Source organism: Pogoniulus pusillus, chromosome 31, assembly GCF_015220805.1.
Source record: "Pogoniulus pusillus isolate bPogPus1 chromosome 31, bPogPus1.pri, whole genome shotgun sequence".
Classification (NCBI taxonomy): domain Eukaryota; kingdom Metazoa; phylum Chordata; class Aves; order Piciformes; family Lybiidae; genus Pogoniulus; species Pogoniulus pusillus.
Genome location: NC_087294.1, coordinates 2,786,620 through 2,810,623, shown reverse-complemented (window position 1 = coordinate 2,810,623; position 24,004 = coordinate 2,786,620). Strand labels below are relative to the sequence as shown.

At 46.4% G+C, this 24,004-nt stretch overlaps 1 protein-coding gene across 3 annotated transcripts in view; it reads right to left on the bottom strand.

Moving 5' to 3' along the window:
• The window catches only part of SCAF8 (SR-related CTD associated factor 8), a 250,222-nt gene that overhangs the window by 99,378 nt on the left and 126,840 nt on the right, over positions 1-24,004 (bottom strand). The window contains exon 22 of one of the 3 annotated variants that reach the window (XM_064169203.1): positions 3,227-4,364. The exons of the other annotated variants lie outside the window; for them this stretch is intronic. The gene's annotated coding sequence lies outside the window, so the exon portion shown is untranslated. Of the gene's footprint in view, positions 1-3,226; positions 4,365-24,004 lie in introns of those variants that run through there. 3 annotated transcript variants of the gene reach the window in all.

Genomic DNA, 24,004 nt, shown 5'->3' with positions numbered 1-24,004 from the left:
GACAGAGGGGCTCTCCTTGCATAGAAGACAAATTCCACAGAGTGACAAAAATCATAGAATCAGTCAGGGTCGGAAGGGACCACAAGGATCATCTAGTTCCAACCCCCTACCCTAGATCAGACTGGCACAGCCTCGTCCAGCCTGGCTTTAAACACCTCCAGGGATAGGGCCTCAACCACCTCCCTGGGCAACCCATTCCAGGGTCTCACCACTCCCATGATGAACAACTTCCTCCTCACATCCACTCTGAATCTCCCCACCTCAATCTCTGAATCAACCAGGTTGGAAGAGACCTCTAAGATCATTCAGTCCAACCTAGCACCCAGCCCTGTCACAAAATGCCTCATTCAGTCATTTCTTGAACACCTCCAGGGATGGTGACTCCACCACCTCCCTGGGCAGCCCATTCCAATGCCAATCACTCTCTCTGGGAAGAACTTCCTCCTAACATCCAGCCTAGACCTCCCCTGGCACAACTTGAGACTGTGTCCCCTTGTTCTATTGAAGAGACCAACCCCACCTGGCTACAACCTCCCTTCAGGTAGTTGCAGACAGCACTGAGGTCACCCCTGAGCCTCCACTTCATGCTAGTAACTTCTTAAGACATTCACTTGCTTATAGAGTTATTGTTAGTTTTGTTTACTGTTGATTGTAGTGCAGCAACTTCATTGTGAACTATCAATGAAGTTACTTTGCTCTCCAGTGGCTTGGCTCACCTACCTATACATTAGAATAAAATGGACACTGCCTAGAAACTTCCCTGAGACTCCCTTATTTAGTATTTGATAGGTGTGTGGAGATTTCTAGATGAAGGCTGCAATGAAGAATGTAAAAGGTAAGATAGAATTTAAAAGGTAAGATAGGTAATTGCTCAAGAAATATAGTCATAGCTTCTCAAAACCTGGGGGCTTTTTGAGTAATAACTAACACCTAAATGCCTGCATGACAGCCAGCTGCAGGGGTTTCCCTTGCATGAACAGCATGAATCAACAGCAGCATGTACATGCACACACAGTTAAAACTCAAGGGAATGTAAATGCAAGCAATCTGAAGGTGGTGTTTATAAAAGCCCATGCCACCACAGCAATGCAGACTGGCAGTAGGAACAGAACTGCAGTCACAGGTAAGATTTGGTGTGGCCAGCTACAGCAGAGACATGTTCATGCTTTGTCACCCAAAGCCCAGCTGTGACCTGAAGAACATTTTTTTTAAGATATCTAATACCCAAACAACACTGAACAGAAGATCTGTCTCTGCACCTACTATTCATCTCAGGTCTGGTCCCTGAACACATTGCTTATTCTTGGAATGGATTTTTGTCTGCTAAGGAAATGACTTCAGATCATCTTATTTGAACGTGAACTACGTATTTACATACTGCACTCGGTCAGCAAAACCAACACTCTTGCCTGCTAAACTCATAGTCCACATTAATGATTTGTTCCAATTGTGCAAACACTGAGTTGCTCCAAGTCATAGAGGTCAGCTACTACTGTTTGTAAAGACAGCACTGCCTCAGTTCAGCTGTTCAAAGTTGCCATAAAATAATGATTTCAGAAACCTTCCTTTGAAGCTGGCTGAAGTGATGGGTGCACTGCAGGTCTCTCCATATTCATGTCCCTCCACAAAGAAGGGCTTGTCCAGATGCCAAGGGAAAGCATGGGGAGGCTTCTCAAAGGGCGATTCATCCAAAGAACAAAAAGATGCAACCTCTGCCCTTATTGGAGTGCTGGGAGGTTCCCCTGTTTTGTTATGTTTTGGTTTTTAATCGCTCCTTCGGCAGATGGGCAACAGTCACACATCTTGTCAGGAAAGTTCACCCAACAGGAGCTTGCAGCAGCCTCCGGTGTGCCGCAGACAAAAAGCTCTTTCTTCAAAGCAGGCCCTGCTCTTCACACAATTCTTGTTGACATTCAAATTCAAATGGTGCCACGGTCAAGCTCAAGCATCTACAGTTGTGGTGGGTCCAGCTGCACACATACTGAACATACACCAAATTAATAGCTAAAGGTCTGCTAGCACGGGGGGCTTACACTTGCCCTGGTACTGCTACGGCACCCAGCTTTCACTTCTGTTTCCATGGAAAGGTTATGATCTCCAAAGCCATTTGAATGGCAAGAATGCATTCCTTCCATGGCAATGGATTTTTCCTGCATCTCGAGGTTTGAAGGTGTTGCTATTGTTTTTTTCAAATGGATTTAATTAACTTCTTAGTCATGAGAAAGCAATGTGGTTCAACAGAAAGTTTAGGCAGTAGGAGTAGTTAGCTGGCAGTTAGAGGGATCTGAAGGCATGTTCCTCCACCAGTGTAAACTGACCTAAAACTAGGCTGCTGATAAAAAAGATGTTGGTTCTCATCCTTTTCTTGGTGTCAGACTGACCACCTGGCACTAGTGCTGCACTTGCAATGAGGACATTTTCAGGCAGAACAGGGAAGCATCACCGGTGTGTAGGTGTGAGTGGGGCAGAAGGGGAAGACAGGACTGACTCCTGAAAGCAGGAGCACAGCCTTAGATTACCTTACATTGATCATCAAACTGCATTAACTGCATTGAGATGCTGCTGTCTGACCCCCTTCATGCTCACATGCACTGGTATGGACTTCACGGCAGTGTGCACTCTGCCACCCATACACATGCAGCTACACAAGATGCAGGATAACAGTGATGCCTGACTGAGAGGAGTCAAAGGACAAGGATGCTCTGTTGACATGAACTCAGATGTTTGCTATAAGCTAACCAGAGTGTCAGCAGGACAAAACCCAGCAGCACAGCCAGGGGAAGCTTGTCAGGACCTCATTACTTGTGGAAATGCAATGTGCAGTCTTTGCTCACACAAACTTAATTGCTACACGAAGAATATTTTTATAGTTTAAATTTTTGGTTTTTTCCTCCTTATACCTTGCCAGAATTACTAATTAATAGAGACCAGATGTCAAATACTTTAGTATGGCCTTAAATCCAGGATGCAAAGAGCCTGATCTCCTTAATACCCTAAGGCCTCGTGTGCAAAATGAGTTTAAGCATCGCTCTTTGTTTGCTAACATTCTGTATCCTTCTGCCTGGTCTAAACAATGTTAAAGGAAGGTCCAAGCATACGAATACCTTTCTCTCTTAACAGTTTTTCCCAAATCTTATTCTAGACAATGATCAACAGTAAGCAGGATTCCAATCAAAGACTCATAAATACAACAAAAAGGTAGAAAAAAATGATGAGAAGCAAAATGTTGAATTTAGATCTTTATTATACAGGCCCAAAGCCGTGGTCATCATGCAGTTACACTGTCATGGGAATCGTCCTGCTGGAAGGTTCTCACTAAGCACACGTGAAGAGACCACAGGCTACAGCATTCCAAATAATGCACACCTCAACTTTTGAAAGAGCAAAAATAAATAGGGGGGTGGCAAGTATGTCCTTTTCACGTGTGGTGGGGCACAGATGTGCTCCTTCCCTTCTACCACTACTTAACAGGCAAAATTAGCAAATGCTGCCCCAGACCACAGACCTCCCATGTGAGGGCTCAGGTAGCTTAGTCTGTTCTCTGCCCTTGGTTACTGGATCAGCCACACAGTAGGATGGGTGCATATGCCAGTAAAGAACTGCAATTTCTATTTTTTTTAAAATTCAACTTCTACCTCCTGCCCTTTCTTCCTCCTTTCAGGACACTAACAGGAAGTAGTTGGAGATATCTAGTCAAATAAGAGCCCTGGAACTTTTCCCTTCTAGTATGTCACGATAGTCCATAACGTAAGGATTCATCCCAAATCTAAAGCAGTTCCAATGTCTGATGAGGGATGCATCATTTCCAGAATACAGACAGCCACAGCGACTGCATTCATGGTGTCATGGAAAAGTGGGTATCTTTAAAAAACCACAACGTTTCTTAAAGTGTGCAGACCAAAACAAAGCATGTCTGATTCCCTACGGGATCTTCTGGCAACCTTTTCTTCTATTATTGGCACTAGGAGATGCTACAAATGATTTTAGTTACACTCTACAGTCCACTGTCATCTTCTGGTCCAGCAGAAGAACCTCTCTCTCCGATGCACGCAAAACTGTTCATCTGAGCAGATCATCCTCACCCGCACAAATGTGCTTTAGAAACTCACAGAGTTTATGGCTTTAATTTATAAAATTAAACCTGCCCCAGACAGGTAATACTGGTAGGTAAGTTTGCCATCCCTGGGTTCTGTCAGAAACGGGGTACTGAGGTGCTCAGAGCCGTCTCAGTCTGCAGCGCTGGGATCCTTCTGGCACTTCAGACCCAAGATGCGATGTGATGCATGCTAGAACATGGGTGCACTTCTCACTTAACTCTGCAGAGCCCGGGACATGGTAAGCTGCCAGAACCTCCTTCATCTTGCCTGTTGACAAAAGGAACAATAACTAGTCATCAGTGGTTGCTGGAGTGTAATTCCAATGTCTAAAAAGCCCTAACAGTGAGACTTTCCCCCCTTTCTTCTTTTGGTTTTGGGTTTTTTCAAACAGGCAATAGCAACTGCTTCATAAATGACAGATTTGGAATAAGGTTTACAGTCTCTCTTCTAGCCACAGGATGCTCGTGAGGGAGAAAGGTGTCCTGGAATATCACACAAGATTAAAGAAACCAGTATTAAAATAAAAGCTACTGATTTTCCTCTTCAGTGGCCAGGAGCTTAGAACTTTAAAACTTCCATGAAAATATTATCTTCGTAAAGAACAGTTTTTTAGTTGCAAATTTTCTGGCTAAAAATGCTGCACTCTCTCTCACACCCACTGCACACAAGTTACAAGGTAAACTATTTAGAGAATAAATGATAAATGTGTAAGGATTCAGCAGATTAATACATGGTTTATGTAGGTCTGGTGTAGAGCTCTCTCTTAAACATATTAGTAATGTCCAGTATGTCTTGATAATAGCTATTAATCATAACAACCATTAATCCTTCATGAATGACTCCCTGAACAGGCTTTGCAGAAAAGACCACTAGATGATCTACTCTGATTTCCTGACCATGTAATAGTCCTCTGTGAAGTACAGACACTTTGCTTCTCAGGAAACCAAACTTTTGGTGCTACGGGCAGAGGAAAGGAAAGACCAAGAATAGACTTCCAGTATATATTTGCTGCAGAACAGGTGAAAACCAGAGGCACCTCTGGAGGGTTTTTCACTCACTTCTTAAGCAACCTCTAAAAGATGTCCATCTCTTTCCATGGAATACAAGTAAAGACAATACTTTCTTACTGCTGCAACTGAGTGCTTTGTATGCTACAACAGGTATCTGGCTACATTCACCTACTTATTCACAGAGACCATTCACAAAGCCATTAGACCCTGGTAATTTTAATCAATACTGACATAGGCAAAACTAGGAAAAGTATAATTGCTTCCATCCAGTTTGAATATGGAAATCAAGCAATCAGTTCCAGAACTAATAGTAACTTTTCTGCTACACACCTTGAAATTCTGTGGGTATGTCTAAAATACTTTTTGCATGCATAGTGATGAGGATTATCACATCGATAGACAGATATCACTAAAGGAATTGGGCCAGTAGGTCATTTGAGAGCTCTCCCTGCCCATTCCTGGATCTATCCCAGACCTGCTGATGTCTGTCTAAGCTTTATTTTAAACATCTGCAAGGCTGAAGTTTCCACAGATTCCCCCTAAGCCATTTGATGCTTAAGTCTATTATTGCTTCCTGTAGTGACAGACACAGAGCAGCTAAATCCCTTCCTCTTTAGGGTCACTCATTGCCATAGGAAGGCTGCTATCATGTTTTCCTTCCTCCCCTCACTTCTAGACTAAACAAGCCCTCAGCCTTCCCTTGAAGACCCATGTGTTTTAGAACCTTGGGCCCAGCTTGCTCTCTTGTTGGGTCCTACCTGAACTGCAGCTCTGGCAAATGGGTAAAGCTCTTCCACTGAGGCCTTAATAACAGAAGAGTAAAATAATTACATTTTACACTTGATTACTTCCCTTCCTGTTGCCCATGACAGTGCTGGCCTTGTTTGCAGTAGCACATCACTGGGGGCATGTTTGGCTTGTGATCATTGTGACACTGGGTCTTGACTGCAGAACTGCTGCTTGGCCAGTTGCTTCCTACTTGTATTTCCGTGCAGCTCATTACTCTGTGCTACATGTACAGTTCTGCCCTTGCTCTAACTCAGCTTCTGGCAAGGTAATGTTTTCTAAGCTGCTCTGACAGAAAGAAAGGGACCTGGGGGTGCTGGTAGATAGTAGGCTGAAGATGAGCCAGCAGTGTGCCCAGGTGGCCAGGAGAGCCAATGGCATCCTGGCCTGCATCAGGAACAGTGTGGCCAGCAGGACAAGGGAGGTTATTCTTCCCCTGTACTCAGCACTGGTCAGGCCACACCTTGAGTACTGTGTCCAGTTCTGGGCCCCTCAATTCAAGAGAGATGTTGAGGTGCTGGAAGGTGTCCAGAGAGGGACGACAAAGCTGGTGAGAGGCCTGGAACACAAATCCTATGAGGGGAGGCTGAGGGAGCTGGGGGTGTGCAGCCTGGAGAAGAGGCTCAGGGGTGACCTCATTGCAGTCCACAACTACCTGAAGTTGTAGCCAGGTGGGGTTGGTCTCTTCTCCCAAGCAACCAGCAACAGAACAAGGGGACACAGCCTCAAGATGTTAGAAGGAAGTTGTTGGCAGAGAGAGTGATTGGCATTGGAATGGGCTGCCCAGGGAGGTGGTGGAGTCACCATCCTTGGAGGCGTTCAAGCAAAGCCTGGATGAGGCACTTAGTGCCATGGTCTGGTTGATTGGCTAGGGCTGGGTGCTAGGTTGGACTGGATGAGCTTGGAGGTCTCTCCCAACCTGGCTGGTTCTGCGACATTGAGCTCTATGTACAGTTCTGCACTTGCTCTAACTGAACTTCTGGGAAGCTGATGTTCTCTAAGCTACTCTGCTACTTTATGAAGGTTGTGTTTATCTCCTCACTTCCAACGTGCTTGTGCTGCTCTATGCATTTATGAAGTGTACTTTCTAACCTTTCATCCAAGCTGCTGGTGAGAATATGAACAACTACCAAAACAAGGGAAAATACCTGCAGAACTATGCTGTATGGTGTATAACTGAAAACTGCTCTCTGTGCATGGTTTCCAAATAATTAACACACTCACATAATGACCATGGAAACACAGATTCATAGGGGTTGGAAAGGACCACTGGAGATCATCTAGACCAACCTCCCTGCTAACATGGGCACACCTAAATCAGGTTGCACAGGAACACATCCAGGTTTTGAATGTTTCCAGAGATGGAGACCCTAGAACCTCTGTGTGCAGCCCATCACAGTGCTCTGTCATCCCCGAAGAATAGAATCACAGAATCAACCAGGTTGGAAGAGACCTCCAAGATCATCCAGTCCAACCTAGCACCCAGCCCTATCCAGTCAACCAGACCACGGCACCAAATGCCTCATCCAGTCTTTTCTTGAAGACCTCCAGGGATGGTGCCTCCACCACCTCTCTGGGCAGCCCATTCCAATGGGAAATCACTCTCTCAAGTTTCTCCTTGAGTTTAAGTAAAAACCCCCTGTGTCCTAGACCAATTTCCCTAGCACACATGAGAGCAGAAACAATTCAAGTAGTCTGCCCTACAGTCTTGTTCAAATAAAGCTGATCATCTAGTAAATATGTTCTAAAGTGAAGTATTATATACACTTTGAAAATGAAAGCACTACAGAGGAAAGATTTCTAGTGAGAATAGAGTCTGACTGACAACTGATTTTACATCCACATAGCTACTTTTATGAAGTATGTGCTCTGCTGAAATATTGTTCAATTTAGGCTTACTGGAATTCTTTCATAGCCTCTTAAAAATGAGTTTCGTGCAGTGGAAACCTCCCACTAAGACAGCAGCAAAGTCAGACCACTCCAATACCTCCTTTGGAAACCAATCAGTTGCACAACTTCACAAAATTCCAAGCTGCAAAATTACTGTCTACTGTTTATCTTGCATAACTTCTTGATCAGAAACACACTGAACAAGGACTGCTAACGCAAACAGGACTGCTGATACTGAGCCTGTCAAAGTAAGGATCATCATTTACATTAACCTTTGTGGAGACATAAGCTGATGCCATAAACACAGGAGGCACAGATCACTCTTACCTAATTTGGGTTATTTGGCAGACCTTTTCTGCTTCTCATTCTATGACATATATACTGCTTATGCTATCTTAGCTACTCACAGGATTGCTTCCTGAGGCAAAACCAGAGCCCCCAGTTCATTCCCAGTGACATACAACATTGTATTTTCAGTTCTGGACTGAAAGAATCTGGGGCCAGCAGAAACTGAAATTGAATACAACACAAAGCCCATCTTCCCTTCAATTAACCAGAAATTCAATTTGATTTGATATTTAGGGATATATTCCACTGGATTTGGGGAGCACCTCTGCAGCAAGGACAGGCTGAGGGACCTGGGGTTGTTCAGCCTGCAGAAGAAGAGGCTCTGGGGAGACCTAATAGCAGCCTTCCAGTAACTAAAGGGGGCCTAAGATGAATGATGGAGAGAGGCTGCTTACAAAGGCCTGCAGTGACAGAACGAGGGGCAATGGCTTCAAACTAGAAAAGAGCAGATTTAGATTGGATGTTAGGAACAGGTTCTTCACTGTGAGGGTGGTGAAACACCAGAACACATTGTCCAGAGAGGCAGTTGAGGCCTCTCCCCTGCTGATATTCAAGGTGAGGCTTGGCAGGCCTCTGGGTAACCTGATCTAGTTGAGGATTGCTGGGCTGCTCAAAGGCCATGTGGGAGACTGGAAAGACAGGAGCTTATACCAGTATGATACATAGGAAGTCAACCCATTTACTGAAGCTAAGAGTGATGCTTATATAGAGGATTGGGTACATGTGTGTGTACCTTCGATAGGCTCCACTAACAGCAACATTTGCTGTTAGCCTGCCCCCCTTCAAGGCCCCCTTGCACAGCTCAGCTACAGATAGCAGCTAACTTTCTCAGCTTCTCTGCTAGCCTCCCCAAGGCCACTTCCCTGCAGCTGTGCTTCTTGTCAGAGTGACCTTAGCATTACCCTGCCTGATCTCCTTATTTTTCAGACTGCTCAATTCTGCTCAATCTTGCTCAAACCCTGGCAGAGGAAGTCCCTGCTGACTGCTGGCCAGGGCAGGGGGGTGAGGAATGACAACACATGGGGTGGACAGGGTGGGCTATATGATCTTTGGAGCTCCCTTCCAGCCTGGACCATTCTATGACTCTATGATTTCTAGTGAAAAGAATCATGGAATAATAGAATGGCTTAGGTTGGAAGAGACCTCAGAGATCATCTACTCCACCCCTCCCTGCCATGGACAGGGATGCCTCTCAAATAGGCTTCATTGCTCAAGGCTTCAAAAGAAAAGATACTAACTTTGTTACAGAGACACATAGGCATGAAGAAGACACACAAATACTTTTGACTTTCTCCAGTGCAACAGAAGGGAATAGGAGAAGGAAGGATGGGCAAGACAGCCTGAACCAGGACTGCTTGTGACATACTGCCTGCTGTCTGACCACTGAGGCAGAGGATTCCCACAAAACCTCCCTTGTTACAGGAAGTCAAAAGTCCTGAGACTGAGATAAACCAGATGTCTCTGTCTCTCTGAGAACAGCTCTAGGGATTTTAAATTCAAAGATTTAAGAGACTTCACTGGGAAATGTGGACATCCAGATACTAAAATTACCTTTGTCTTTTTGTCAGAGGCAGGGCTAGGATTTCTGACCTTTCCTGGGATCAAGACTTTTGCAAACAAGGGAAGAGAAAAACAGTAACAGGGCTTGAGAAAAAAAAAAACCAAACCCAAACAGGTAGAAGTTGCCTTATGAGCAGAAGAGCTGATGCTCTTTTGACATGGAAAGATGTATGTGTTGTAGCAACCTCTCTCTTCAAAGATCATCGTTGTTCTCTTTGCAATCTAGAAATGAAACCTGCTCAGCTTGTCTACTTTACAAGCAAAGGAAAGGTGAGCTGCTGGGGGGTGAACTCTCTTTTCTGTGCAGGGTATCAACACACAGTCATCTCCTAGCAGAGAAAGGCGGGGTGTGTGTGTGTGTGTGTGTGTGTGTGTGAAGGGGACTGCACCATCCTGCTCAGTGGTTGAACTGCCCTCTCTCTGTGTGGACATAGACATATGTTGCCTATGGGCTTCATGTACTTTGAAGAGCCCTGAGCTTCAAGACATGGATACGACACTGCTTTGTTCCCCCAGGATTAGTGGAACCTGCAGATGAGGTCACCTGAGCGAGTTTCCCAACTCAGAAACATAGATCTGGTGAGACTGGTCTGGGGAAAAGGACAGGCATTGGCAGGGCTGGACGAGAAGACTTTTTGAGTGTCCTTTCCAACCCAATGCAATCTGTGAATCTGTTAGCATCAGCTGGCTCCTGCCACTACAGTGGGGCACATCTCACAGACCCAAGGGCATGCCAGGCTGAGCACAGTCAAAGCCTGTGATGCCTGAGGCAAAGGCAGATACAGAGATTTCAGAGGTGCACCTCAACTGCAAGGAAAAGAGACAAAGTTGATAGGTTGATATTACTGTGACTTGAGAAATGGAGATAATTCATCTACAGTAATTGTACAGTGGTCCAAAATCTTTGCACAGTTATGATGCACGTTTTTGAAACATTCAGTCTATGTGCTCCTGACCGATGCTTTTCCATGGTGGCTGAAGCTGCATACAGAGATGCAGTCCCAATGACACAAAATCTCTTCTTACACCTCAAATAATGTGCAGGGGAGCCAGTTCAGTCATACAGAATGGGGTGGGGGACCACTCATCTCAGCTGAGCTGGGTACACAAGGATGGGACTCACTTATCTACACTTTAGTGCCTAGTGCCTTTTCAGACACCCTAAAGGTTTTCTGCCTTATTAGCACATCATAGAACAGTTTGGGTTGGAAGGGACCCTAACAGTCACCTGGTTTCAACCTCCTTGCCACGGGCACAGACAGCACCTACTAGACCAGGTTGCTCATGGCACCATCCAACTGGGCTTTGAACACTTCCAAGCTTGGAGCCTTGCCATGTTCTGTGAGCATCCTGTTTCAGTGCCTCACCACGTCCATGTTAAGGAAGTTCTTCCTAACATCTAATCTAAATCTGCATGCTTCCAGTTTGAAGTCACTACCTCACATCCTGTTATAAAAAGTTCTCCAGCTATGCTGTAGGAACTCTTCAGGACATCTTTAGTGGCACTATACACTACTCTTTAAGCAACCAAACCCAAGATAATTGTCATATGCTCAGCCACAGTAATCTAGAGCCACTCAGTGATGGGAGAAAAATTTGTCCCATGCTTGCCTAAGTGTCTAACAGAAGCAGCTGTGAGAGAAGTGTAGGTGTCCCACTCCCACCATACAGCAATCACTCTGCACTAGAGAGACAAAACAGTCAGCTTTGCAGAGGAAATGTTTTGCAAGGGTAAGGTTAAGTGAGATGAGTCCCACACATTTCTTCCAAAAGCAGACATGTGAAGCTGTATATAAAAAATGTAGTGTTGGTGTATTGACTGACAGGGAACTTCAGCAGCACTCAGAATTGCCAAACAGAGATTAACAGCAAATGCAAAACTTTTCCTCATGTTAGCAATCGGTACAAAGTCTGTATCATTGAACTGAATTTAACTGTCAGTTAAAGTTTGTGGGTAGAGAGTAGGCTACACGAACTACCTTGATCTGACTGTTCTTTGAAGTCAAATGTCCCAGCCTTTACAGTAAAGAAATGCTGACAATTGCAGACACTTGAATTAGATTATGAAGGCCCTGGCCCTGATGTTAGAGATTACTCTGACAAGGGAATAATAACATTTGGAACATCATGTGTGTGCCAGTTTGAAGCAGGCTAGAATGTTTTGGGGAGAAGAACTAGATTACAGGCTGTGGAAGGAAAACAATGATGATGTCTACTTCACTCATAGGCTTGCTGAGATGTATAAGAACAAGTAGGCTGGATGTTAGGAGGAAGTTGTTGGCAGAGAGAGTGATTTCCCATTGGAATGAGCTGCCCAGGGAGGTGGTGGAGGCACTGTCCCTGGAGGTGTTCAAGAAAAAAATGGATGAGGCACTCAGTGCCATGGTCTGGTTGACTGGATAGGGCTGGGTGCTAGGTTGGGCTGGATGATCTTGGAGGTCTCTTCCAACCTTCTTGATTCTATGATTCTATGATTCTAAGTAATAAAAACATAGATAATCACTTCTCTCACTGCTGCTGGCGAGCTCTGAGCTGCATCTCTCTCTCTAACCTCACCCTCCGTTTCTCTGACTAATCCACTTTGCTTCCTAACCCCCTGGCCGAACCTCCATTCTTCCTTGGGACTGGGGTAAGGTTGAGAGGGGTGGGAGAAGGTGGAAGGGTGGTTGAGAGCCCCTCCTGGGGACTCAGGTTTCTGGGAGGGCTGTTGTGTTTCTGTATTACCTTTTCCCTTGTCTATTTCTGTCTATAACTGTATATACTGTAAATATCTGCTTGTATATTGTGCCAACTGTAAATATAAGCTTCATTCAATTTCCAGAGCTGGCTGAGTCTAGTCTGGGTGACTTCCAAAGTGGGGGGGGGCAGGGAACACCCAAACCATCACAATGTGTTATATATTTTGGTGCCGTATCTGCAGGCAGTAGGAAATCACAGTATCACAGTATCACAGTATCACCAAGGTTGGAAGAGACCTCACAGATCATCAAATCCAACCCTTTACCACAGTGCCCAAGGCTAGACCATGGCACCAAGTGCCACATCCAACCTTGCCTTGAACTGCCCCAGGGACGGCGACTCCACCACCTCCCCGGGCAGCCCATTCCAGTGGCCAATGACTCTCTCAGGGAAGAACTTTCTCCTCACCTCCAGCCTAAATTTCCCCTGGTGCAGCCTGAGGCTGTGTCCTCTCGTTCTGGTGCTGGCCACCTGAGAGAAGAGAGCAACCTCCTCCTGGCCACAACCACCCTTCAGGTAGTTGTAGACAGAAATAAGGTCACCCCTGAGCCTCCTCTTCTCCAGGCTAAACAACCCCAGCTCCCTCAGCCTCTACTCGTAGGGCTGTGCTCAAGGCCTCTCCCCAGCCTCGTCACCCTTCTCTGGACACGCTCAAGCATCTCAATGTCCCTCCTAAACTGGGGGGCCCAGAACTGAACGCAGTACTTGAGGTGTTGTCTGACCAGTGCAGAGTACAGGGGCAGAATGACCTCCCTGCTCCTGCTGACCACACCATTCCTGATGCAGGCCAGGATGCCACTGGCTCTCTTGGCCACCTGGGCACACTGCTGGCTCATGTTCAGGTGGGTATCAATCAGCACCCCCAGATCCCTCTCTGTCTGGCTGCTCTCCAGCCACTCCGACCCCAGCCTGTATCTCTGCATGGGGTTGTTGTGGCCAAAGTGCAGCACCCTGCACTTGGAGCTATTGAACCCCATCCCCTTGGACTCTGCCCATCTGTCCAGGCAGTCAAGGTCCCACTGCAGAGCCCTTCTGCCCTCCAACTCAGTCACATCTGCCCCCAGCTTAGTGTCATCTGCAAACTTGCTGATGACTGACTCGATGCCCTCATCCAGATCATCTATGAAGATGTTAAAGAGGATGGGGCCCAGCACTGATCCCTGAGGGACACCACTAGTGACAGCTGCCTGCTGGATGTGGCACCATTCATCACCACTCTCTGGGTCCGGCCCTCCAAATCTGAAAGTTACAGTGGTGTTTTCTACACCTAAGGGGGATTAGGAGGAAAAAAAGAACAACAATGCTCAGTATCTGAACACTGTTACTTCTGTACCTGTACAAAAAAATATTCTTACAGTTGTTATTTTCAAACAACTGAACAGGCAAACACTGAGCAGAAGTACTAGAATATACCTAGGAGTGGTGATAAGATGAAGACATCAGGGATATGAGGACAAAGTGGAGCCACAATGTGCTAAATTCAAATTGCCTCTAAGTACAGTGGATAACAAAAACATCTAAACATTTAAAGGATTCCTTTAGAAATATTCCTCAAAACTAACAAGGGTCTGCCAGTTTAACAAACACATGAGACAGCTTACAACTGTGAGAAGCTTACAACTATGAGAAAATCCTAGAGTACACAAAGAGAGCACATACTATTCTTGAAAGCAGCTCAAAATAACCGGGACAAATCATATCTGACATGATTGCCAAACCTGCTGAACTTTAAAAGCCTTTCTGCATTGGACATGGTGTTGCATGTGGCACTGGTTAGGAATTAACAGTCTGAAGGCACACTGCATTCTGTAGTTGAGACTTGGTTAGGGTCAGAAGCAATAATCCAGTTGCCAGTACTCCAAAACACAGGCTGGGACTTTTTGTGGGAGTGGGAGAGTTCTGTGCTGGAGGGAGGATCTCGTAGCCTTGCAGCAGTCTCCCTGGTATGTGACTGAAAACGAATGTACTGCACTGCACAATCAAGGCTGTAGCCACCTCTGACCTCTCCACTCTTTCCCCCTCCTTTCAGGTAACGCATGCCTGGGTTTTTTCACTCCATACATTTGTTCTTTGAGCAAGACTTCTCTAATCTAAGCTACATCCTTATGCTGTGCAAACTCTGGCCAAACTCAGTCCTTGGGTTTATCACATCACAGAATCACAAAACTTTAGAGTTTGGAAGGGACCTCCAGGGATCACTGAGACCAACCTCCCTGCCAAGGCAGGGTCACTTAGGGTAGTTCACACCTAGGATAATTTGCACATCCAGTGTTGCAGCTCTGGAGAGTTTCTCCTAACTCCATGATGTTATGTTTCTCTGTAAGAGAGCTGCTCATGTGAGAATCAGAGCTTTCATCTTTCTGGTTCCTTTTGTATACTCGGATGCAAAGAAAAGGTGCAAAATATTATTTTAGATGCTGATAGGCTCTGAAGAGGCTGAGAAGAACTGAAGGCAAAAGAAAAGGACGTTCCAGAGTCTTAATTTTATGTTTTTAAGATTCTGAAACCAGTCTCATAATTTTTGAAGCCACAATTTTTGAATGCTTGACATTTGCCAGACAAGAAACATCCAAATCTGCTGTCTTACAGCTTTTCAGGCTGAAGCAGTTATCCTGCTCTGCCTTGCCAGGGGAGAGACAGAGATTTATGTTTGTTATGGACTATGCCCATAAAGTTACATGACTGAATCCTGACCATGAGCCAGCTCTTGACATACTTGCTAGAGCACTTTATCTGCATTCAAGCCAAACAGTGCTCATCAAGGTGGCTACAGCATGGCAGAGGGTGTGAGCTGGAAACTGCAAACAACGCTTCAAAGTGTTAATGAAGAGCAGCCTTAATCTCTTCTCAGCTGAGTCTGACTGCAGGAATGCTTCTGGTTTGCTTCAAGGCAAAGGCATATCCATAAACACAGCAGGGATTAACCATTTTGTGCTGTGCTGAAGCAGTGAGGATGGGCTCACAGAGTTGGTGGTGCAGAGAGCTGGTACACAGCATTCTCTCGGAGAAACTGGCTGCTCATAGCTTGGATGGATGAATACTATGCTGGGTTAAAAACTGGCTGGCTGGCCCCAAAGGGTGGTGCTGGATGGAGTTAGATCCAGTTTGTGGCCAGTCACAAGGGGTGTTCCCCAGGGCTTGATATTTGAGCCAGTTCTATTTAGTATCTCCATCTATGCTCTGAATAAGGGAATTGAGGGCATCCTCAGTAAGTTTGCAGATGACACCAAATTGGTGGGAGTGTTGATCTGCTTGAGGGTACAAAGGCTCTGCAAAGAGATCTGGACAGGCTGGATCAAGGGGCCAAGGTCACTTGTATGAGGTTTAAAAACACAAAGTGCTGGGTCCTATACTTGGGTCACAGCCACTCCATGTGATGCTACAGGCTTGGGGCAGAGTGGCTGGAAAGTTGCTGGCCAAAAAAGGACCTGCTGGTGATGGCTAACAGCTGGCTGAATATGAGCCAGCAGAGGGCCCAGGTGGCTAAGAAGGCCAACAGCATCCTGGCCTGTATCAGGAATAGTGTGGCCAGGAGGAGCAGGGAACTGATTGTGCCCCTGTACTCAGCACTAGTGAGGCTGCACCTCAAATCATGTGTTCAGTTCTGGGCCCTTCACACAAGAAAGACATTGAGGTGCTGGAGCATGTCCAGAGAAGGGCAATAAAGCTGCTGAAGAGTCTAGAGAACAAGTCTTATGAGGAGCAGCTGAGGGAGATGAGGCTGTTCAGCCTGGAGAAGAGAAGCCTAAGGGGAGACCTCATTGCTATCTACAACTACCTAAGAGGAGGCTGTAGAGAGGGGGGGTTGGTCACTTCTCCCCAGTACTGGGTGACAGAATGAGAGGAAATGTCCTGAAATTGTGCCAGGGAGGTCTACATTGGACATCAGGGAAAAAATTCTTTACTGAGAGAACAGTCAGACATTGGAACAGGTTACCCAGGGATGTGATGGAATCACCATGCCTGAAGGTGTTCCAGGAATGTGTGGACATGGCACTGTGGGACACGTTTTAGGGGCCATGGTGGTTGGAGGTTGACTGTTGGACTTGATGCTCTCAAGGTCTTCTCCAACCAAAACAATTCTATGATTCCAAACACGGTGAGAGCATCCCCACCGTGCAACCACATGTCCTGTGGGAAAACCAGGAACTCACGGCATGACTGCTCCTGTGTTGTGCCAGTCCTGTGAGATAAAGCCTTAAGCTAACCTGGACCTCTTCACCTTGCATGAGCTGAGACAACCTCCAAGTGACTTATCTGGGGAGCTGCTCCGTGCTGGCGTCCAAGTGAATGCAATTTGTCCCAGCCTGCTGGTTTCCCCCAGCCCAAGCCAGCAGGGAGAGGGAGTGTTCACTGCCAGCACCCTTCTGGCCTGCCAGGCAGGTTGGGTGCTGCTGCCTCCCAGCTGTGGGCCTGGTGTGTTCCTGTACCTGGCTGCACTGAGACAAAGTTAAAGATCACTGCACAATCACTGAAGATAGCAGGAATTAGCTAACAGTTTTTTGCCAGCAGCACAGAGCACTTCCCTGCACTGTCTCAAAGCAGTAGCTGATGTTTGGACTCCCAGCAATGCAGAGGAAGCAAGATGAAGCCCAAATCAGCATCCCTACCCAGAAACAGACTTAAGTTCTTACAGTTCTCTGAGTGTTTGTCAAAGCTGTGTCACACACCCAAGATTTTTATTCTCTCTCACAGCTCAAGTCTCTTCTTGCATTTTTACTGTTGTATCCCTTATGAGTGTGCTATGTGGACCCAGTCCTCACCAACAAGGAGGGGCTGGTGAGTGAAGTGCAGCTGAGAGGTAGCCTTGGCTGCAGTGACCATGAAATGGCAGAGTTTAAGATACTCAAGGCATCAAGGAGGCTGCATAGCAAACTTGCTGCTCTGGATTTCAGAAGAGCAGACTTCAACCTCTTCAGGGACCTCCTTGGCAGGATGCCACGGGAAAAGCTCTGAAAGGAAGGGGAGCCCAGTAAAGCTGGTCAGTGTTCAAGGATCTCCTCCTCCAGGCCCAGGAGCAATGCGTCCCAAAAAAAGAGGAGGGCAGGTAAGAACACCAGGAGACCTGCATGGATGAACAGAGAGATCCTGGACACACTCAGATGCAAGAAGAAAGCCTACAGAGAGTGGAAGCAAGGACAGGGAACCTGGGATGAATACAAAGAAATTGTTCATGCAACCAAAGCTCAGGTTAGGAAAGCTAAAACACAGCTAGAATTAAATCTGGCTTGGGACATTAAGGGGACAAGAAGAACTTCTTCAGGTGCATTAGGGAGAAAAGGAGGACTAGAGAGAGAGTGGGACCCTTGCAGAAGGGAAATGGAGAGCTGGTGACAAAGGATATGGATAAGACTGAGGTGCTCACTGACTTCTCTGCCTCAGTCTTCAATGGCAAGGGCTCCAACCACAATGTCCAAGTCCCAGAGGACAAAGGTAAGGACTGGGAGAAGGAAGATCTGCCACTAGAATTGAAGATCATGTTTGTGAGCACCTAAGGAATCTGAATGTGCACAAGCCCATGAGGTCTGATGAGATCCACCCATGGGTCCTGAGGGCACTGGCAGATGAAGTTGCTAAACCACTGCCCATCAGATTTGAAAGGTCCTGGCAGGCTGGAAAAGGGCAAACACAACACCCAGCTTCAAGAGGGAAAAAGGATGACCTTGGGAACTACAGACCACTCTTGCCTCTGTGCCTGGCAAGATCATGGAGCAGATCCTCCTGAAGGCTCTGCTAAGGCAAATGGAAAACAAAGCAGAAGTCATTGGTGGTAACCAGCAATGGCTTCACCAAGGGCAAATCAGGCCTGACAAATTTACTGGCTTTTATGATGAAGGCACAGCAAGAGTGGACAAGGGAAGGGCAACTGACATCATCCACCTGGACCTCAGTGAGGCATCTGACTCTGTGCCACATGACATCCTGGTCACCAAACTGGAAAAAACATGGATTTGATGGGTGGAGCACTGCTGGATGAGGAATTGGCTGGATGATCCCACACAGAGAGCAGTGCTCAAGGGCACAATGGCCACCTGGAGACCAGCGACAAGTGGTGTCCCTCAGGGGTCAGTGCTGGCACCAGTGCTGTTTGACATCTTTGTCAGTAATATGGACAGAGGAATTGAGTGCACCCTCAGCAAGCTCACAGATGACACCAACCTGTGTGGCACAGTCGACTTGCTAGAGGGCAGGGATGCCACCCAGAAGGACCTGGGCAGGCTGAAGAGTAGGGCCCAGGCCAATATCCTGACATTCAACAAGGCCAAGTGTTACAGGATGGGGACATAGTGGCTGGAGAGCATCCAGGCAGAAAAGGACCTGGGGGTATGGGTAAATAGTAGCTGAAGATGAGGCAGCAGTGTGCCCAGGTGGCCAAGAGAGCCAATGGCATCCTGGCCTGCATCAGGAACAGTGTGGCCAGTAGGACAAGGGAGGTTATTCTGCCCCTGTACTCAGCACTGGTCAGGCCACACCTTGAGTGCTGTGTCCAGTTCTGGGCCCCTCAATGCAAGAGAGATGTTGAGGTGCTGGAAGGTGTCCAGAGAAGGGCAACAAAGCTGGTGAGGGGCCTGGAACACAAACCCTATGAGGAGAGGCTGAGGGAGCTGGGGGTGTGCAGCCTGCAGAAGAGGAGGCTCAGGGGGGACCTCGTTGTCTACAACTACCTAAAGGGAGGTTGTAGCCAGGTGGGGGGTGGACTCTTCTGTCAGACAACCAGCAACAGAACAAGGGGACACAGTCTCAAGTTGTGGCAGGGGAGGTCTAGGCTGGATGTTAGGAGGAAGTTGTTGCCAGAGAGAGTGATTGGCATTGGAATGGGCTGCCCAGGGAGGTGGTGGAGGCACCGTTCCTGGAGGTGTTCAAGCAAAGCCTGGATGAGGCACTTAGTGCCATGGTCTGGTTGACTGGTTAGAGCTGGGTGCTAGGTTGGACTGGATGATCTTGGAGGTCTCTTCCAACCTGGTTGATTCTATAATTCTATTCTATGATTCTCTCCCTTTACTCTGCTCTCATCAGACCCCACCTGGAGTACTGTGTGCAGTTCTGGAGAGCTCAACACAAGAAGGACATTTAACTGTTAGAGTGAGTCCAGAGGAGGGCCATGAAGATGCTCAGAAGGCTGGAGCACCTCTGCTATGAGGACAGGCTACAAGAGTTGGGGCTCTTCAGCCTGGAGAAGAGAAGGCTTTGAGGAGACCTTATAGTGGCCTTCCAGTATCAGAAAGGGGCCTACAGGAAGGCTGGGGAGGAACTATTGACAAGGTCTTGTCATGACAGGATGAGGGGTAGTGGGTTTAAACTGGAAGAGATGCTGGGAAAGAGTTCTTTACAGTGAGTGTGGTGAGACACTGGAACAAGTTGCCCAAGGAGGTTGTGGATGCTCCCTCCTTGGCCAGGCTGGATGAGGCCTTGAGCAACCTGTTCTAGTGGGAGGTGTCCCTGTCTATGGTGGGGGGTTGGAACTGGATGATCTTTGAGGTCCCTTCCAACCTAAACCACTCTATGATTCTACAAACCCACCATAACTCAGTGGGAAATGGTCAGTGGCCTACTCCACCACTTAGACATACACAATGGGTCCAGATGGACCCACCCAAGAGTATAGGAGGAGCTGGCAGAAGTGCTCACCAAGCCACCTACAGTCATTTATCAGCAGTCCTGGCTAAGTGGGGAGGTCCCAGTTGACGAGAGGTTAGCAATGTGATGCCCATCTACAAGAAGGGTTTGAAGAAGGACCTGGGGAACTACAGACCTGTCAGTCTGACTTGGTGCCAGGGAAAGTTATGGAGCAGATCACCTTGAGTGCCACCACATGGCACAGGCAGGACAATCAGGTTATCAAGCCTAGTTAGCATGAGTTTGCAAAAAGCAAGTCCTGCTTGACTGACCTGATCTTCCATGACACGGTGACCCACTTAGTGGAAGAGGGAAAGGCTGTGGATGTTGTCTACCTAGACTTGGGTAAAGTCTTTCACACATTTCCCACAGCATCATCCTGGAGAAATTGATTGCTCATGGCTTGGATGGGAGCTTCACTGGATAAAAACCTAGCTGGCTGGCTAGGCCCAAAGAGTGGCAGTGGAGCTGAATCTAGTTGGACACTGGTCACAAGTGGTGTTCCCCAGGGCTCAGCATCAGGGCGAGTTCCCTTTAATATCTTTGTCAATGATCTGGAAAAGGGAATTGAGTCCACCCTCACTAAGTGTGCAGATGATACCAAGCTGGGCATGTTTGTTTGATAGTAGAAAGGCTCTAAGGAGGGGTCTGGACAGGCTGGATTGATGGGCCAAGGCCAGTGGCATGAGGTTCAACAAGGTCAAGTGTGAGGTTGAGCACTCGGGTCACAACCACCCCATGAAATGCTATAGGCTTGGGGTAGAGAGGCTGGAAAGCTGCCCAGCCCAGCAGAAAAGGACTTGATGGTGCTGACAGACAGCCAGGTGAGTGTGAGCCAGCAGCATGCTCAGGTGGCCAAGGAGACCAAGAGCACTCTGGCTTGCATTAGAAACAGTGTGGCCAGCAGAACTAGGGAAGTGACTGTCCTACACTTGGCGCTGCTGAGGCTGCAAGCACTGCACAAGCACTAGGAGAAGAGGCTGAGGGTGCTGGAGTTGTTTAGCCTGGAGAAAAGGAAGCTGAGGGAAGATCTCATTGCTCTCTACATCTGCCTGAAAGGAGGCTGTAGCAAGGACAGATGTCAGTCTCCTCTGCCACGTAACTTGTGATAGGGAGAGAGAAAATGGTCTCAAGTTGTACCAGAGGAGGTTTAGGTTGGATATTAGGAAATATTTCTTCACTGAAAGGGAAGGCTGCCCCAGGAAGTGGAGTCACCATCTCTGGGGGTATTTAAAAGACACATAGATATGGCACTTAGGAACAGAGTTCAGTGGTGGACTTGGCAGAGTAAGCTTCACAGTGGGACTAGATGGTCTTAAAGGTCTTTTTCAAACCTAAATGATTAACAATTCTACAATTCAATGATAAAGGCACTGAAGTAATTGCAGGAACTGCTTCTTTCTCTAAATGCCTGGGTTTACATTTATACTACTACATTTTATCTTGGTCTTTCAGCATCTTCTTGGCATAAAAGGTATCCATCTGCAGTTGCCTAGCAGGTTTTTACCAATCATAGAATCAACCAGGATGGAAGAGACCTCCAAGATCATCCAGTCCAACCTAGCACCCAGCCCTATTAGAATGAACACATTGCTGTGTTTCTATGCCACTCTGCTACCTAAGAACTGTGTCTTCTGCCTGGCTTTAGCTGCACAGCAGAGACCATCAACTTCCTTCCTACGTATCCTTTGCTGTTTCCACCCCGCAGTGGAAATACCTTTTGCAATAGCTGCAGTACAGGAATTGCCTCCCTGTTGAATTAAAAACGTGTGCATAGCCAGGAAAGGTGAACTTTGCAACCTAGAGCTCCTCTTAATGATCCTGACATTGCTTGAAAATATCATGTCTACATTTAAATGTAATTATTTCTATTTAGCTTTAATTACTGCCTTAAATATCTTTATTGTAGGGGCAAGCTTTGATCTGTCATTGCATTAGTGTGGCTTCTTTGTGACCTTAGTTGGTACTGATCAGAAAGCCAATAATTACAGAGCTCATTCTGCCACATTGCACTTGACATTCAATTAAGGATGCCAAATTGGTTTTGAGTTTATACATTACACAGACAGAATGCCTCTTGCTCCCATACTCTTGCTAGCCCATAAATATCTCTGTATTGATGATGGATCCATCCAGCAATAAATAAGCAGGATACTCTTCCTCTAGGTAGTTTTCTTTCAGCTCATTAATATTCTAGAAACACTGAATCTGTCCTGGTATTGCTGTGCATCCATTTCCACTACTCCAACACATAAAAGATGCTTCAGTTAGCTTCAGTTAATCATCACAGGACTACAGAGGTTCAGGACATAGGCAAGACTCTTGCAGCCACTGAAGGTTATTGGCTGCCAGTATGCCAGCAATGGTCTCTCATTTGCTGTTAAATCCTGGAGGTTGAACTGGATTAACAGATCCTGTTTCTATAGTCACTCACATTATATTTTAGAATGCCTAAATACAGCTTTTTCTTTTTCTTTTTAAGAACAGCTTTCTTAAAAACCATAAAAAATAAATATGATAATTAGCAAAATATTAAGCAAACAATTGTTTGCTTTAGCTGTTCATACTACTGCAAGAGATCTTTATAGAGGAGACGAGACAATGTCTGGAACAGGCCCTGGAACAGGGGTCCCTAGAGAGGTTTTGGTGTCTCCTTCTCTGGAGACTTTCATGACCCATCTGGATGCGTTCCTGTGTGTCCTGCATTAGATTATGGTCCTGCTCTGGCAGTGGAGTTGGACTCAATGTTCTCTGGAAGTCCCTTCCAAACCCTAACAAACTTTGATCCTGTGATTATTTTAACAACTACTGAGCCTACCTTTTTCTTCTAAAATACAGACCCAGACACCCTCCCTATCAACACAGAAACATCTCTATCACCACTATTTCTCATTAACTCCAACCAAGACTTGGCTCTGTTTTTAAACAATGGCATTTGCATTGGACACTACTGCTTTTGAAATGATCCCTTTTGCACATATCCACTTACAGAATCTAGTGAAGCTCCAGTGGTGTTGGGCAATCAATAGCAGATCCTTAAACATCTTTAGCTTTTTCAAACATACTACTGCCAGCAGATACTATTGTTTAAGAAACTGTAAAATTAAAGTAAAACTCAACTCTAATTCTGCAGGGACAACTGTTTTTTCTAAACATGACACTCATTAGAGGCAGAGTCTTTGTGCCTCATCTCTGCCACAGACCACCCAATTTACAGAAAGGTCTCCATCAGCTCCATTCAACAGAGGAACAGAGTCTGCTCTGGATGCCAAGGAGCTATGGAGAGCAGCACAGCCATATTTATGTCATTCCTGTTCAACAAAGGAGTTAAACCAGAACTATTCCTGCTAATTACTATAATCTTTCTTACTGTAACTACCACTGACATTATGCAAAGCATGAAAAGTTGTTTGAGGCAGAGGAAGATGAAGAAACTTCAGAGGACAGTTGGTTTCTAATCAGATTAATCTAACATCTTAATATTAAATCCAAAATTAATCTGAAGACCCTTAATTTTACCACAAAGATACATTCTGCTTCTTCTTTCAAACAAGAACTCAGCACAAAGGAAAATACTTCAAGCAAAGTTTTTAGTACATAAACCAGGGCATTGCAGTAGAAGGTGCTTAAGAAGGACTAAAAAGGGCAACAAAGCTGGTGAGGGGCCTGGAGCACAAACCCTATGAGGAGAGGCTGAGGGAGCTGGGGGTGTGCAGCCTGGAGAAGAGGAGGCTCAGGGGGGACCTCATTGCTGTCTACAACTACCTGAAGGGAGGCTGTAATCAAGTGGGGGGTGGCCTCTTCTCCAAGGCAACCAGCAACAGAACAAGGGGACACAGCCTCAAGTTGTGCCAGGGGAGGTCTAGGCTGGATGTTAGGAGGAAGTTGTTGGCAGAGAGAGTGATTGGCATTGGAATGGGCTGCCCAGGGAGGTGGTGGAGTCATCATCCCTGGAGG